This window comes from Podarcis gaigeae, assembly GCF_964106915.1.
Source record: "Podarcis gaigeae genome assembly, chromosome: Z".
NCBI lineage: Eukaryota > Metazoa > Chordata > Lepidosauria > Squamata > Lacertidae > Podarcis > Podarcis gaigeae.
Window position 1 is genome coordinate 23,782,482 of NC_139691.1, and position 17,494 is coordinate 23,799,975.

The 17,494-nt window shown below is 43.1% G+C and overlaps 1 protein-coding gene across 3 annotated transcripts in view; it reads right to left on the reverse strand.

Moving 5' to 3' along the window:
• The window catches only part of ARHGEF9 (Cdc42 guanine nucleotide exchange factor 9), a 274,051-nt gene that overhangs the window by 238,322 nt on the left and 18,235 nt on the right, over positions 1-17,494 (reverse strand). For 2 of the 3 annotated variants that reach the window (XM_083722048.1, XM_083722046.1), the window contains exon 1: positions 7,020-7,745. The exons of the other annotated variant lie outside the window; for it this stretch is intronic. The gene's annotated coding sequence lies outside the window, so the exon portion shown is untranslated. Of the gene's footprint in view, positions 1-7,019; positions 7,746-17,494 lie in introns of those variants that run through there. 3 annotated transcript variants of the gene reach the window in all.

Genomic DNA, 17,494 nt, shown 5'->3' on the forward strand with positions numbered 1-17,494 from the left:
TATCCCTACACAGATGATTAAGGGCCCAGTTCTACTATGCCATAAGCTGCTGCACACTAAATTTTAAATATTACATCTGGTATTTTAAAGGCATGGATGTGTTTCTACCCCCCCCCCTTTTGATTTCTTAAATTTGGTTTTAATTGCATTTTTATAAGTTGCTTTGATCACATTTTTTCATGAAAAAATTACTAGTAAATGCAAGAAGGAAGGGAAAGAAAGAAGGAAGGGGGAGGAAGCAGTTTCCTCCTTGGTTTAGCACAATTGTTTGTTTGTTTTTTTCCCATCGACCACTTGAAAATTGTGTTTTTCTCCCATCGACCACTGGAAAATTGACGGAGGCCTCATCAAACCTTTTGCCCATCTTTTAAGCTTTGTGTACAGATTTTTACGTTAGTATAACTTTTAAAAACTCACTTGTATTAAGATGAACAAGGTCTAAAAAAATGGATTATTAAGGTTATAAGGACGTGCATGAACAAGCATTAAGCAATGAAACCAAGAGGAGGAGGGGAGGGAAGTCAATCAAAAATTATGGTTTAAAATTTTTGATTATGATGGGGTGGTAGTTTTGTTTTTTGCATTTTTCTTTTTCCTTTTTTGATTTTTGATTTTATCTTTTTGGAAAATTAATAAATTGTTATAAAAAATATATTCTTTGCTCTAACAGTCAGAGTGCAAGCAAAACTGATATTTTCATAAGCACAGTCTTGGCTTTCCAATGTAGTGGATGTCATTGGTGAGAGTGGTTTCCTGATTCACAGGGAGATTTTAGAGTGATGGGGGAGGGATGTTAGCAAGAGGTGTGGGAGCAGAATGGAATGAGTGATGCTCGATGAGTAGTGGTACTGCAAGATTTCTGTTTACGTAGTGAGAAAAGTGGTTGGGAGGACATGTAAGGGAGAATCTGGGTGTGATATGTATCTGTTGGTGGGATGAATGATGCATAATGTGAGTCAGGATTTGCCTTTGCAAAGGGAGAGTGAAGAGATAAAAGATCTCTGACTCAAAATGTTTTCGAAATAGGCTGCTGTTCTTGCTTTTGGGGAATTTTATTGATTTATTTGGTACTAGGATTTTTAGTTCCTGTGTGTGTGTGTGTGTGTGTGTGTGTGTGTGTGTATACACACTTTTGTTGTTGCAAACCACTTGGAGATGCTTTTGATGTTCAGAGGTACATAAATGCACTTCTGGGTTATATTAAAATAAAAATTAAAATATTACGACACTCACAGGCCCCAGGTGAGAGGTCTTTCTAATAATCCAGCCCCAGTCAAAGCAGCCTTGATCTCCTAAAATTGATATTCAGAAAATCATTTGTGGCATCAAGAACAGATAACTGTGTAACAATTGGACCATAAGCAGTCCATGGGTAACAGTTTGTGAAATTCTTCCTTTGATTATTTGGCTGTTAGCCAGACAAAAAGATATGAGATAAAGATGAAGGATTGCTGGAATGGTTTTTGTTGTTGTTGTTACTGTTTCTTCACCTTAGAGAGACCTCTTGCTTGCTTGCTTTTATTTAAAAGGTGTTTACCCTGCCTTATCGCAAGCAATTCAATAAATTCAATTAAAAAACAACATAAATAAAAAATGCAGAGAGGAAAAAGACATAAACAGCAGAATAAAACCACTTCCATCATGAAGAACAGAACAGACTTCAGAACTCACATCATTCTCATTAAAACCACAGCAGAGGAGGTCAGCATCCAAAGACCATTAGGAAGGAACATTAAAAGGGGGCTGGCAAATAAATAATGAAAATAGCTTTTCTTCTTCTTTTTAAAAAGGGTCTTTCCCATACAGCAGAAGACTTGGGATGGAGTTGAGATGCAAGACCACAAAAGCACAAAGTTGGAAGCGGTGGGGAGAATATTTGGCATGGGGTGGGGGAACATGCAACCATGTGGCAGCTTTACTCATGTGTAGGCTGCCCTCGTGAATGCCTTAGAAACGAGGCCTGAAAAGCAACTCACCCTGAGTTTGTGGTGGGTCGACTAATGGATGGATTCCAGGGCATGAAGGAGATTATACAGGGAAGTCAGCACCAGGATAAGGAAGCTTTGCTACGAAGCACTGACCGCAAGATGCAGAAGAAGGAAACAACACTTAAGGAACACTTAAAGGACACTTAGGGCTCAACCACACTTCCCTTTGTCCCAGTTTATTCCATTTGCCCCTTGATTTGTAGGCACGGGTCTGAGAGGTTTTTCTTTCGTCCTGCTGCTTTTCCCGGGAAAACCCTGCTGATTACTGCTGAATCAGACCACGTGTCAATCTATAGAAAACTCAACTGGTGTGGAGCCACCATTTGTTGCAATTCAGTAGTAAACAGCGGGTCTTCCCAGGAAAAGCAGCAGGACAAAAGAAAAAACCTCTCTGACCAGTGTCTAGAAATCGTAGGGCAAACAGAAGTGTAGATGAACCCGCAAGGGGCTGCTTCATACGGAAACAAAACAGCAAAAGCCTGAAAACATAAGAAGAGCCTGTTGGATCAGCCCAATGGTCCATCTAGTCCAGAATCCTGTTTGCACATTAGCAAACTAGATGCATGTGGGAAACCTGCAAGGATTGTTTGAGCGCCAGAGCACTCTTTTCTCCTGTGGTTCCCAGCAACTGGTATTGTGAAGCATAATGCCTCTGACAGTGGAGGAATTACATAGCCATCACAGCTGGTAGCCGGTTATACCCATGTCTTCCACCAATGTGCCTATCAAAACATAATTAAATAAAAACAATTTCGGGTTTGCAGTTTAACTTGTTAAATTATTTTTTTCATTTGTAAATCTAGCAAGGAAAGAGGAAAGAAAGAGAGAGGGGGGAATGAAGTAAACTTTAAAAAGAAAAAAGAGGAGGGTGAATTGTGCTAACAATAGTATTAACAAAAATAGTACTGCACAAAAAACAAGGCAGATAGATAAGGTAAGAAAGTCATAACAGCAATGAAGTGCGTGCTTCAAAGCCACACAAGGAAACTTATCCCACAGCTCGTGTGCGGACTCTGGACTAGAGAAACAAGTCACATGGCCATTAACAGAAGCTTCCTTACAGAGTTAGACCTTAACAGTAAAGAAAAAACCCAATCTAGCAGATGGAAGCATCATCACTGCAGAAGGAATTGGACAAGGTTTCGTGAACTACAATAAGCTAAATGGAGGAATGCTAACCATACCAGTGCAGGGTATACTATACGTTCCCACCTTGGAAGGAGGGCTCCTGTCAGTTAAGCGCTTGGCTTCCAGAGGGCTCATAATCAAGTCCCAGGGCAACAGATACACAATTCAGAAGGGGTCAAGCCAGAGCAATTGCAAATGAGCAGCTATATTGCCTAAGCACAGCAGAGCAACAACCAAGTGTCACTGCACACAAGCAACATGGTGGCTGCATTCACTGGGGGAATTGCCGCCTGCAGCACAGATGCCCAGAAAGTCTAAAAGAATTACAGAGACAATTACAGTGGACATAGGATCGCAAGGAACCTGCATGTCTCTACAGTAATATTTCAAGATACTCTGAAAAATGAGAGGCAAATGTAAAATGTGAGGCAAATGCAGTTCCCCAAAACAGGATGGTGTAGAAGATGCCCAAAGGTGCTAAAGAAGGGGAATACAGCATCAGATTCGCCTCGCAAGTCCTTGGGGAAAGGTGACATTTGGTAGGCTTCATCAGGGAACACATTTTACAACAGCCTTCCCTAACCTGGTGCCCTCCAGACACCAGGACACCTCCCAGACACCACTAGGACTGATGGGAGTTGTAGTCCAAAATGTCTGGAGCCACCAGGCTGGGGAAGGCTGCTCTTATGTAACTTTCACATCCCTCACAGCTCCGGAAGAGAACTATGCACCAGCAACATGGTTCAGCAGGAGAAAGCAGACAGACAGATTCTCCAGTTTGTGGTATATTATAGAATAAGGTGTACTGAGACAACCTAATTTTACTGACTTTGCTCACCAGAACAGCCTATTATGTGATGTATTATTACGTGACTGTAAAAGGTACACCATATTATTAGGTGAAAGTAAGAGGCAGGATTGCTTTCACTTGTTGGTTTCTTGAGCCACATGTATATAAATCTCTATATATTTTAAGTGCTCCAAAGCAGCATATTCCCACTGTATAAAAGTGCAAAGGCCTGGTTTGTTATGCTTGGAGTACAGTCAGGTAACCACAAAACCTCAAAGACCATTAGTCACACACCTGCAAATCAAAATACATTAAATATATATTCACTGTGTGTCATCATCTGATCTATAAGGGCTTAGAATACTTGTAGTACTGTAATATATACTCAATGAGAGCAAGAATCTTCAGCATTTAGATCTGGACCATTTTCACACAGAAAATCTGACATGAAAAAGGTGGAGCGTCTCCCTTATACAGTAATCTGAAAATGTATGAATGTCATCAGTGCAGCATAGAGAGAGGAAGAGGCCTGTTTTTAACTGATAATTACTGACATGGGTATTGCAAACATAGCCTTCAGTCATCCCAAGAGTCTGGCCATTTTCAAAAATTAAATTCCATTGGAGTGTGACTCAAGTTTCTGCCTCTTCATTATTTAAGCTCAAATCTTATCCACGCTTACCTGAGAGGAAGTCCTATTGAACAAAGTGGGACGCATTCCTGAGTAAACATGCATAGAATTGTCCCCAAAAACCATTGCCCCTTGATTCCATAAATTAATCATCAGTGACCCCCATCCTACAAAAAATGTTATTTATAATAGCGATTTGCACATCCCACTAAGGAAGATAACAACACAATAACATTCAAAAAGGGAACAATTAATTGCACATTTATTCAAAATCAAGTTTTGGATACATTTCATATGGCATCCCTGTGTAGAAGGCTTTACATGCACATAGATGTAAGTGAGGGAGAAACAAAAGGCGGAAAAGTAAATGAACTACCCACTGACTTTGTCAGACCAGTTGTGTTCCTAGACCTGCATTCTGTTCCTCACAGTGGCAAGCCAAATGCTGCTGGGAAGCCCACAAGCTTAAAGGATGAAGGAAACAGACAGTCCTCTTCTACCATTAGCCCAGCAGCAACTGTTATTGAGAGGTAGACTGCCTCTCAATAGAATGGCTCCATTTAGACATTATGGTTAACAGCCAGTGATAAAAATCACCTGTTGCACAAATTTGTAAAAACCCTTAAAGAAAGACCTCTCAGCCTAAAGCAGGGGATAGCCAACATGGCATCCTCTAGTTTTTTTCTGGACTATAGTTCTCATCATTGCTTACCACTGACCATGCTGGACGGAGCTGATGGGAGTCCAAACAACATCTGAAAGGCATCCCCAGTCTGTAGTCATTGCCACCAATTGCAGCAGAAAATTTCACAAGTCAATAATGGAATGCAGGAAGAAGTACTGGGAGTAGTGGTGCATGCCCTGTACTAGCTGTCAGTTGATTTTCAAAGTTGGGGGCTAATTAATAAAAATTAACACAAACTGAAAAAATGAACTCACAATGAACTTGTCCACTTTGGATGTGCCACAAGGTAATGCATTATGCTGCAAAACAGACACTCACTTTTAAAGATCAGTGCTAGCTGTTTTGGCATGTTAGAAAAATTCCCAAGCCCTTATTATGTCAATACTTTTATTAGGCCAAGCAAAATGTTACCAAACCTTTGACTTCCACAGAACCCTTCTTCAGGAGTGGATGTTTAAAAAGCTAGGATGGGTGAGAGAAAGAAAAAAGGATGTTGATTTTAAATCAAGCCATCTAGGTCTGCATCTGATAAGTTTTCAGATGGTGGGAGGGAGGAGCTAGCAGATATTTAAATAAGGTGCTTCCAGGTGCTTTTTAAAAAGAGAGAGCCAAAACTGCATACACACATTCCATCTGCAGCAGCTGCCCTTCTGTCCATCTGCCCTTAAATTGGGGGGAGGGGGTTGGGAGGTTCCCAGCTAGATAACACCAGAACTTTAAGCATGTTTGCTAAAAAGTAAACAGGACTCACCAGCCAGTGTGTTTATAGGAGTTCAGTCTTCATAGCAAGTTTACTCAGAAGCACATCCCACTTATGGTCAATAGGACTTACTCAAAATTTATGGCACACTACGCCCAAAGTTAGGGATTAATTGATCTCATTAGGTCTACCTCCTAATCATATGAAGGTTGGCTCAGAAGTCAATCCCACTGAGTTAAATGCTTGTGCTACCCCAGGTGTATGTATGAGCTCAGGTTTGCAACTTGATCCTATACATGTTTACTTAGATCCAATAGGGCTGACAATAGCATAGAAGATGGGTGGGCCAGGCTGGGGGGGAGGTATAGGTCCTCTACCAGGACTTGATCTGAGGTGGTCACAACAACAGCAGTACCATTACCATATAAAGAAGAAGAAATAGGTCCTTAAATGAATATTGTTGTTGTTGTTTTTAAGGTGGGTCATGCTGTTTCTGAAAAAAAATTGAGATTACTGAAAGCCTAATGAAGTTTAATAGGTCTGACCTCTGCAGCCTACACAACCTCCCGGTCCTATACATGCTCAGGAGTCAGTTCCACTGCACCGATGGGTCTTTCACATAAATCACTCAGTGGATCCGGGGCTTAAGCCTGCATGAGTTCTGTGGGGCTGTCACCCCAGGGATCTTCAGCCAGAGAACTCTTTTCCCAGCCCTTATGAAATAAACCCGTTGGGTTATATAGATATATAAACGGCATTTGATCTATTGAAGCTTAGGGGCGAGCGGGGGGGGAGAGAAATAGAGAGAAAAAATTAACTGTTCTTTTCAAAGTCTAGAGGTAACCCACCCCTTCAGACGACCAAGAGAAAGCGAAGCCCTCCCGCTCCCGCTCCCGCTCCCTCCGCGGCTCCAGTGGCGCCACCAAGGCAGGACTTCAGGGCAGACGTTCACGGCCCCCGACTTTGCAGGGGCCAAAAAGAACTGGTCTGCCTTGCAGCATTTCGCATGATGGGAAGCAATGCGCATTGCCCCCTCGCACCATACGTCCACGAAGTCTGGAGTTCGCAACGACTCGAAGTTCCCCGTGTGGTTTTACCTTGTCAAGTTTTGCGCGGCTCCTCCGCACGCGGTTCTGGCGCGGCCTGCCGAGGCTGGTGTCAAGGAAGGCGCCAGCTGGTTCCTCATTCCAGAGAAGCAGGCTCTAGCGGCGTCCCCGCAGCGGCCGTCTGGTTTCGCCGCCGCTGCTGTTGCCGCCGCCGCCTCGTAGCGGAGGGAATTTCCTCCGTTCCCAAAGCGCGGCTGTTCTCTCCCCGCCGCTCCAAAAAAGAATCCGAATACAGAGGGCAGTTTCCGCAACCCGAACACCAACACAGACAGCTACACACCCTTCCTCCTTCTCCTAGCCGAATCTACTTTTCACTGCTTTGCAAAACGTGCTTTAACTTTTTTTTTAAAAAGTACTATTATTTTTCTCCACCTCCTTTTCCTTGTCACGCGTTTTTCCCCAGGCCAAACTGACGCGCAATACGCATTGAAGTTGCGGGAGAAACCGGAGAGCGAAAGAGGCTGCTCTGGGCTTGCGGAGACACGTCGAGCAAGAAGCGTGGAGCAATTGCCGCTGCCGCCGCTATCCGCAAAGATTCACACGAGTCGGGAGGGAGTGGGGCACATGCGTGTGAATTTGAGAACGCGGGAAGCCTTAATCTGTAAGGCTGGTTCCTCAGGGGCAGCCGGTTGTCCCGGGATTCCCGTCGGAAAGCAACACAGTTTAGCCTCACAGCTGCTACTCACTGGCTGTTGAGAAACTTCCCACCCCTTCTTCCTGCCACTGGGATCGCTTGACAGGCTTCTTTTAAGGTTGCTTTTTAAAAAAAAAAAAAAATAGTACTACACTTATGACTTCTAGGAGCTCAAGGTGGCGCTCTCCATTTTATCTTCATAACAACATGTTAGGCTGTTTTGCCTGAGGGACAGTGCGTGGCCCAGTGTTACCAGTAAGCTTCATGGTTGAGTGGAGATTTGAACCCCAGACTCCCAGGCCATGGTCCACACAATTTCCTTCCACCTTATTCAACTTTCTGGAAATAAGCAGGGGGAGAGGATAAGAGGAGGTCTGGCTTCCTGTTTCTGAGTAGTCTTCTATGTAGAGTGAGGTAAGCAGGTGGGTGGGGACCTTTCTGGCATCAGACACCTTGAGGGTAATCCTATAAACATCTGCCATGTCTGCTCAAAAACCATTCCTGTCCAATCCCGGGCATGCATTAACTTTAAAGTACCGTAAGCCCTCTGAAACCTTTTTTTTTTTTTTTGTAAATAAATTTTTACTGGTTTTACAATTTCAAATTCAACAATTATTTTCCATTAAAAAAAGAGAGATACAAAATATCCAACATGGACTATAAGAACTAAAATAAAAAATTTAAAACATCTTTTTGGAGGTTCTCTATAACCTCCTGACTTCCTTCCATTTCCTTTCCTGGTTCATTGAATATACTACATACCATCAGTTTTTATTGTTTCAGTTCAAATTTCCTTCCATAAACTTTATCTTATTTTAATTGCTTGCAAGTGTTTAGTCAAAGCCTGCCAATGTTTCTACTTGTTTACAATATTTTTGTACATATACAATAAATGTCTCCCATTCTTTTTTAAATTTCTCACTGTCATTGTCTCTGAGCTTTTCTGTAAGTTTTGCCATTTCTGCATAGTCCATCATTTTCAATTGCCATGCTACTATTGTTGGTATCTTCCTTCCACACCTCTTAATGCTTAACAGGGTTAGGGGAAAAGTTGTTGGACTACAACACCCATCATCCCTGACCATTGAATATGGGGGCTGGGGACTGGTGGGAGTTGGAGTCCAGCAAAATAAAGAGCACCAAAAGTTATCTTCCCCTGATGTACAGAAACATAGGAAGCTGACTTGTACTGAATCAGAGTCATTGGCCTGTCTGACTCAGAACTGTCAACACAGACTGAAAGCAATTCTTCAGGGGTTTCATTCCCAGCCCTACCTGGAGATGCTGGGGAATGAACCTGGGACCATCTGCCTGCAAGGCAGATGCACTGCCACTGAGCTATGAACCTCTCCCCATGATTTGGACCACTCTTGATAGAGTGAAAATGCAAGAAATAGTATTGTAGCAGAATAAAGAATAAAAAAATGTATTATGACATAAGCTTTTGTAGATGACAAATATGTGGCATGCAGGCATCTTTTGGAACTCCCTGCCTATTTATATTTCAGTGTACTTTTTTTAGCACCTGCTAAAAATATATGTAGAATGTTAACATTAAAAATGTTAAAATTAATTTTTTAAATTATTTTGATTGCATTTTGAGTACATTTTATATTTGTTTTAAACTCTTTTGGTAATTGTTTTTAACTCTTTTGCTAAACTTCTTTGAGGGATATTTTTACAATCAAGTGGCATATAAGTTTTAATAAAACAAATATATCATTTAAGTATGTCTCCCTGTCCCCCAAGGTCTATCATTCCTGCTAATAAGTCCAGATAAGCAAAACAAAACTTTAAAAATGAGCCATGGGGCACTGGACTCATATGCTGATTTCACAGCATATGAAAGCTGATGGCTATCAGAGAAAGTTAGAAAGTGGTTGCTTCCATCTTGGAAAAGTTATTTCTTTCTCATTCTCCTATTTATATACCACCTTTTCCTCTAAGGAGCTGAAGGTTTTCCTTCATATTGTTTTCCTCCTCTCCATTTTATCATCACCACAATCCACTTAGGTAGGTTAGGTTGAGTGTATGACTGGCCCAAGGTCACCCAGTGAGCTTCATGACTGAGTGGGAATTCAAACCATGGTCCCCCAGGTCCTATTTTAAAACTCTGACCATTACACTACACTTTCTGTATGCTGTCTTTCAGAGGCATTGCTAGCTGGAGGAATCCCAGGCCTACAGGGCACAAACTTGCATATGCTGATTGGTTTTTAAAAAAAAACTTTCTGCAAACATTGGGATTTTCTTGAGCCTGCTAATACCTCCTCTTTCTATGTGAGTGGCACTGTTTTTGCTACATAAGGAGTATGAGTATGCTTGTGATACACAGGAATATCTGACAAAACCTACCATCCTCTAGACATTATTGACTCCAGCTTCCATCAACCCCAGCTTGACTAATGATCAGAGATAATGGGATCTGAAGCCCAACAGCACCAAGATAGTACAAGTTCCAAGTCCCTGTTGTGCAGAGTAGCATCATCCTTCTTCCCCGTTTTTTGCATATTACATGGGTGCAATCTAAAACACACCCCATGGGTGTCAATGGAATAATGAAGTATATGCTCACCACTCTCTGAATTTAGCAGGAATCGGATGTGCTCAAGTTTAAATGGATTGTGCAAGTGAATAAAAGTCTTACTCAAGAGCTGCCAAGGTTGCTGTTTCTTTTTTCCTCTTAGAGGGCAGAGGCTCATGTTTTTGCATGGCAAAAATCCACAAATGAAGCTCCCCTCCACCCCATGCCCCGTCACTGCTGCCATGATTTAAAACACTGAGCTTTTGCCAATAACCGAAGTGGTAGTACCCCATACCCATACCAGTCTCATAAACACCTACCTACCTCAGTGTGCCCTTAGGAAAGATGGACAGACAAAAGAAAGTACTTCTTCACACAGCACCTAGTTAAACCATGGAATTCACTTCTGTGGGAGGCAGTGATGGCCACCAAATTGGATGACATTAAAAGTGGATTTGACAAATTCATTGAGGATATAGCGATTATCGTCTGCTTCCACTGCCAGAGGTAGTATGCTTCTGCATACCAGTTGCTGGAAAACCACAGAAAGGGAGAGTGCTGTTGTGCTCAGATCCTGTTTATGGGCTTCCCATGGGCATCTGTTTTCCCACTGTGGGTACAGGATGCTGTTGGCCTGATCCAGCAAGGCTCTTCTTACAGAAGAAATGGAGATGTCACATTTGGTAAGGGAGGTGCACTTAGTTTGGGCATGTCCACACAGGAGATACCTACTCTTCCAGTCTGGTGCTGCACTGAAGCCCTTAGCCAGAAATGCTGGGGTGGTGCTTATTATATATAATCTGTTCATTTTAGCTGTAATGAACTTGGTCCTCTAGCTTAATGAATAGGAAGCTTGAGGGAGGCACATACACCACCAAACAGGAGAGGCTTCCCTAACCTTGTGCCTTCCAGATGTTTTGAACTACAATAGCCACAACTGGCAGGGCAGTGCTAGCTAGGGCTAATTGAAGTCCAAAATATCTGGTCATCAGTTCGGGGAAGGCTGATGTAGAACAATATCTATCTATCTATCTATCTATCTATCTATCATCTATCATCTCCATCCATTAGGGCTATGCATGCTCCTCAATCCAATTTCTAGAGCCGAAATTGATTTGGGGTGGGGGATTTCCCCTGCCTCCTCCCAAACCCATGTTTAATCAAGATCTCCTTCCCCCTCTCACTGCCACACTGCAGCCAGCAGGACTGAACCCTCTGTTAACCAGCTGGTGACTGCAAATCCCCGTAGGCAGCAGGATTGAGCCACTGGCTCACAACCTAGTGAGCGGAGTATGCAATCCTACTGCAGATTGCTTTGCCAATGCATCTCCTGTGGAATGACCTGATCTGACCTGAGGCTATCTGAACCATACTGAGCCAATGCCCTGTTCTGCCTGAACTATCTACTATCTACTATCCACTCCACTAGCCATGCACAATTGCACATGCATGCACAGGGCCAGATTAAGATCTTTAGAGGCCCAAAACACTTAAAAGATTTTGGTGCCCCAAATATATCTAATTCATAATATAAACAATCATAAACCATAAAATAAAATTTCAAGTTTTGAAATGAAACAAAACCTATAGTAAGATGGACAATAATGATTATTTTTGTATATTTCCACTTTACTTATATTTGAAAAAATTTCTCCTACATTTTCTAATTGCAAAGTCTTTGATCAGATCCTCAAAAAACCAATCTTCTGCAACAGATCTGCTTCTATACTCAGTAGAGATAAGGCATCCAGCCTGCCTTGTTGCATAGTTGTTCTGTTGGGATTTTAATATACTTCAACTGAGAAAATGAATGCTCAGCTGAGCAATTTATGACCATTAATGTTAAAAATCCAGCAATGGTAAATTTCTGTGATGCCCCACTCCCCCATTCCTTTGATGCCCTAAGCTTGTGCTTATTTTGCTTAAAGGTTAATCCAGCCCTCTGTGCACAGAAAGGGATGTATGCGGTCTAGTCCTTACTCTGAAGTAAGTCCCACTGTGACATTAATAATGTCATTAGGAATCATGTAGGTTTGCTTTTTAAAAATAGATACCACAAGCAAGATTCTAAGTCGAAGGTTTCCATTCCCAGCCACAATTTCCACGAAGTTCACACACATAGCAATTAGCATTAGGAAAAACACCTTTCATTTACACCAATGGGAGTTTTCTCCTAAAGCTAATTGCTTGGCTGCATGGGTACAAGGAGACCACAGCTGAGAAAAGAAGCTTAAATCTCTCTTTCCTGTGCTGCAGTTTCCCATGCATGCCTATTATTTAACATAAAACGTAATAGTTAAATGTTGCAAATAGTGAGGCCTGTTGTTTTATAGGATAATGTGCATAGGATTGCAGCTTTCAGCTCACTCCTATCTCCTACCATGTTTAGATTCTACATCCCTGAAGAATCTGTTATCTAATCCAAAGCCATACCAACATCCCTTTCTCACACACAGACATACACATGTCTCATTTTGGGGGCTCATTTGTCAGTTCAGTTTTGGTATGTTGCCAAAGTCTGCTGACATACCGTAATTTCAGGAGCATGGATGTGAGAGTGCAGGAGAGTGCAGGAGAGGGGTGGCAGTGCAGGAGAGGGGTGGCAACACTGCTGCTGCTGCCTCTCCTCCACTCTGCCCACAGGCAGTGGCGTAGCATGGGGAGTGCAGGGGGGGGCCGGCCGCACCGGGCGCAACATCTGGGGGGGGCGCTCGCACTCGCAGCTCTCTGAGTGCTAAAATCCACGGGTTAGGGGGCGCAAATTACTTGCCTTGCCCTGGGTGCTGACAACCCACGCTACGCCACTGCCCACAGGCCAGACTTGACCTGACAGTGGAGCTGTGGCTGGGAATGCTTTGACAGCTCCCTTGCATGCCAAAGGCAGGTTCCATTGAGTAAGCATGTGGAGGGCCACTTGGTCGTACCCCCCTCTCAAAAATGTGCCCAGGGCCATGGCCTCCCTAGCCATGGCTACGCCTCTGATTACCATTCCCTCCTCCTGGCACTAGGAATGGGAGGAAATAGGAACATTCTACTGATATAGATAATGATGTCCCTATTTTCTGAGGAATGGTGGAGGGTAAGCAGATCAGTTTGACTCAGCTCACATTTAATGGCGAATGTGCCCAATCCATAGTTTCTGAAATAATACATGAACTGACACACAACCGCCCTTTGAAATTTTGCAATGCAGTTCTCCAGCCAAGTAATATGTATAGTAGTAGTAGTAGTAATAATAATAATAATAATAACAACAACAACAATAATAAATTATTTACACTCCCATCTGGCTGGGTCTCCCCCGCCACTCTGGGCGACTTCCAACAAAGATTTAAAATACATTAAAATGTCACACATTAAAAACTTCCCTAAACAGGGCTGCCTTCAGATGTCTTCTAAAAGTCCGATAGTTCTTTATTTCTTTAATATCTGATGGGAGGGCGTTCCACAGGGCAGGAGCCACTACCGAGAAGGCCCTCTACCTGGTTCCCTGTAACTTTGCTTCTCGCAGTGAGGGAACCGCCAGAAGGCCCTCGGCGCTCGACCTCAGTGTCTGGCTAGAACAATGGGTGTGGAGACGCTCCTTCAGATATACTGGACCACTACTTCTCAGTAGTGGCACCCACCCTGTGGAACGCCCTCCCACCAGATGTCAAAGAGAAAAACAACTACCAGACTTTTAGAAGACATTTGAAGGCAGCCCTGTTTAGGGAAGCTTTTAATATTTGATGGATTGCTGTATTTTAATATTTTGTTGGAAGTCACCCAGAGTAGCTGGGGAAGCCCAGTTAGATGGGTGGGGTATAAATAATAAATTATGTTGTTGTTGTTGTTGTTGTTGTTGTTGTTGTTGTTGTTGTTGTTATATCCCTCCTAAGTATTTTGATTGGCATTAATTAGCCTGTAATATTCTGCTGATCTCCATGCCATTAAAAAGCATCAGAAGCATATTCCGGTAGATTAAACATCTGGTAAAGAGACAGAATAGGTCCCCTGCCCACCCCAGGGGGTGCTGTTGACAATCTCAGCTTCTGTTTTAGAGGCTCCACCATCTCAACCTTTAAGAGCAGTTTTATCTGCACACATTTATGTGTTACAATGCTGTGAGTTTCACCTGATGAGTTTTGCAAATCAGGACAGCATCTGCAAGAAGTGCAGTTCTCTTTGGCAGTTGCCTAGTAGTTATGTGCCTCATGGTCAGTTAAATTTAAATGAACATGCAGATGTTATGAAACCTCAACATAAGTGCCTTTCTAAGAAGTAAAATATCACTTACAATTTTAAACACAAAGGCTATCATAAAAAGGGGGGCAGAAAAGGCTCCTTTGAATGTTTTATGCTTCTTTTTTCAATCCACAGCTTTTATTAGACCCAGGCTGATCATCGGATTTTCATTCCTTTTAAATTTGTTTTCAAATTAGCCAGGGCGTGTGTGTGCTGAATTAAATTGTAGTGTTAGAAGGGGGTTACCCCTTGTAGTTTTGTTACAGAAAATCTGCTCTGCAGAAGGGAATCCAGAATCAGTGGCGTAGCGTGGGGGGTGCCGGGGGTGCCGGCCGCACCGGGCGCAACATCTGGGGGTTAGGGTTAGGGGGCGCAAATCCACGGGTTAGGGGGCGCAATCCACGGGTTAGGGGGTACAAATTACTTGCCTTGCCCCGGGTGCTGACAACCCACCCTACGCCACTGTCCACAATACCCCCTTCCAGAAAGGTGTTTTTGTGTGTGTGTGTATTCTACAGTGCAATAGTAGTAGATTTATACTGGGCCATCCACACATAATTCCACTTTAACTGTTGTTCTGTTATAGCATTTTCCTCAAAAGTGAGGTGGGGTGAGTGAGAAGAAACGCCAGAACATTTGTGGCATGAAAGTTACAGGATTTCAGCAGATTCTGAGGCATGCACCTATTAGAAACAAAACAGTAAGTAGAGTGGTACCTCACCTTAAGAACTTAATTCATTCCAGAGGTCCATTCCTAACCTGAAATGGCTCTTAACCTGAAGCACCACTTTAGCTAATGGGGCCTCCCACTGCCGCCGCGCTACCGCCAAGTGATTTCTGTTCTCATCCTGAAGCAAAGTTCTTAACCCGAGGTACTATTTCTGGGTTAGCGGAGTCAATAACCTGAAGCGTCTGTAACCCGAGGTACCACTGTACACTTCAAAATGTTTACAGGTGCAAACCTGTAAACTACTGGTGATGATAGCTATGCTCTGCCTCCACTATCAGAGGCAGCAATGCTTCTGAATACCAGTTGCTGAAAACCACAGGAGAGGAGGGTGATCTTGCGCTTGGGTCTTGCTTCCAGATTTCTCACAATTAGCATCTGGCTGGCCACTGAGTACAGGATGCAGGACTAAATAGGCCACTGGGCCGATACTGCTGCAGGGCTCTTTTTATGTTCTTTTATAAGTTCTTAAAGCAGGACTGCCCCAATACCACCATGGGCGCCAATAATAATGGATGAACAATTAAAAGAACATCTGGAAGGGCTGAAAGACATGAAATAAACAAGCTCCAGCATGAGGCAAAGGAACTAAATGGCAACAGCAGCCTGAGCTATCATCAGTACTGATTCCTATCCTCTCCAACCTTTTTTTTTAAAAAAACAGCAAGCCTGAGAATGGGGTGAAATAAGCTCCTGCCACTAGGTGGTGGCAGTAGCAGCTTGAGCATGTGGGAACCTCACCTGCCACTCCTTCTTTGGGGGTGGGCTTCTGCCCTTCCCCCACAGATTTCTGGAGGGAGAGCCTCTTCTCCCTGAGAGAGATCTTGCCATTAACTTGCATAGGGGAAAGGCATAGATCTATTTCAAAAGCATACTTCTGTCCCCTCCCCAAACCATTGTGACAGTAATTCACATTTATAAAAGCTAAAGCAGAATGCAAAGTTTCCTTCCCTCGCAAGCCATGACTATTTCACTTGCTTTCGTTTCTCAGAAGAAAAGGCCACTGCATTTTGAACCAACTGAAGTGTCCAATTCATATTCGATGGCAGCTCCACATACAGCATATTAGCTCCTTCTCCATTCCACCCAGGCGTGTCAACTTGAATAAAATATTGGGGGACCCAGGTAAGCCCTCCCTGCATAATCGATAACATTACACAGCACATGCACATGATTTGAATGGCAAAGCCCATTAACTGGGGGGACCCCTTAAATATCTTAGGGGTGGTTATGAATGGACCTTGGCCCCTAAGGAGTTGGCTCCTATGACTTAATTTCTTTATGCCTTCCAGATATTGCTGGACTACACTCCCATTATATGCTGGCTAGGGTTGATTGGAATTAGGATCCAGCAATGTCTGAAGGACACAACAGTGGCCTACCAGTCTCTAAGCTCAGCTGCTATCAACATTCTGTACTTTATAGGTTGTTGTCATGTAGTCATGTAGTTTGGGATATATTTTTTAAGAGAGAGAGAGAGAGAGAGAGAGAGAGAGAGAGAGAGAGAGAGAAATGAAGACCCCCTTGTACGTAAAATCCACTATATTAGCTTCCCCAACCTGTTGACCTCCAAATGCTGCTGGACTTCAACCCCCATAACCCCTGATGATTGGCCATGGTGGCTGGAGTTGATGGGTCTTGGAGTCCAACAATATCTGGATAGCCACATATTGGGGAAGGTCACAGTGTTTTATTTTTCAGTGGCCCTGTCCACACTGAAGAATGAAGGCTAAGGAAGGAGCTTTATAGGTCAAGATGGGAGCCTATTGGATGCTCATGTCACCTGATTGTTACTGGGTAGTAGTTGCAGTATCACTCTGTGTTCTCTACACCTAGCACAGGGGAGAATGATGACTTGGCACAGCTACCAGAGTCTCAGGCTCAATATCTACAGTGCCTTCCTTTGTGAACATCTTGCACTTCACCTGCATATTTTGTAGCTTTTGACAGAAAAGCATTGCAATTTGGCTGGTTTATACACATGTCAGATTCTCCATAAATCCACTCAGCTCACCCGCCAACTTGGTCCCAAGACTTGCCTATGCTATTATGCACCATATTACACTTAGCCATAAATACTGGGGGTTGGATCCAGACAAACAAAGGTCCCATCAAAATCAATGAGGACAAGTTAATCATGACTCTACCTACTTACATACCACTGATTTCAGCAGGAACTAAAAAAATTCCTTCCAGTAGCACCTTAGAGATCAACTAAGTTTGTTATTGGTATGCACTTTCATATGCATGCACACTTCTTCAGAAACACTGAAACAGAAGTCACCAGACCCTTATATATAGTAAAAGGGTGGGGAGGGGTATTACTCAGAAGGGTGGTGGGAATGGGTGATTGGCTG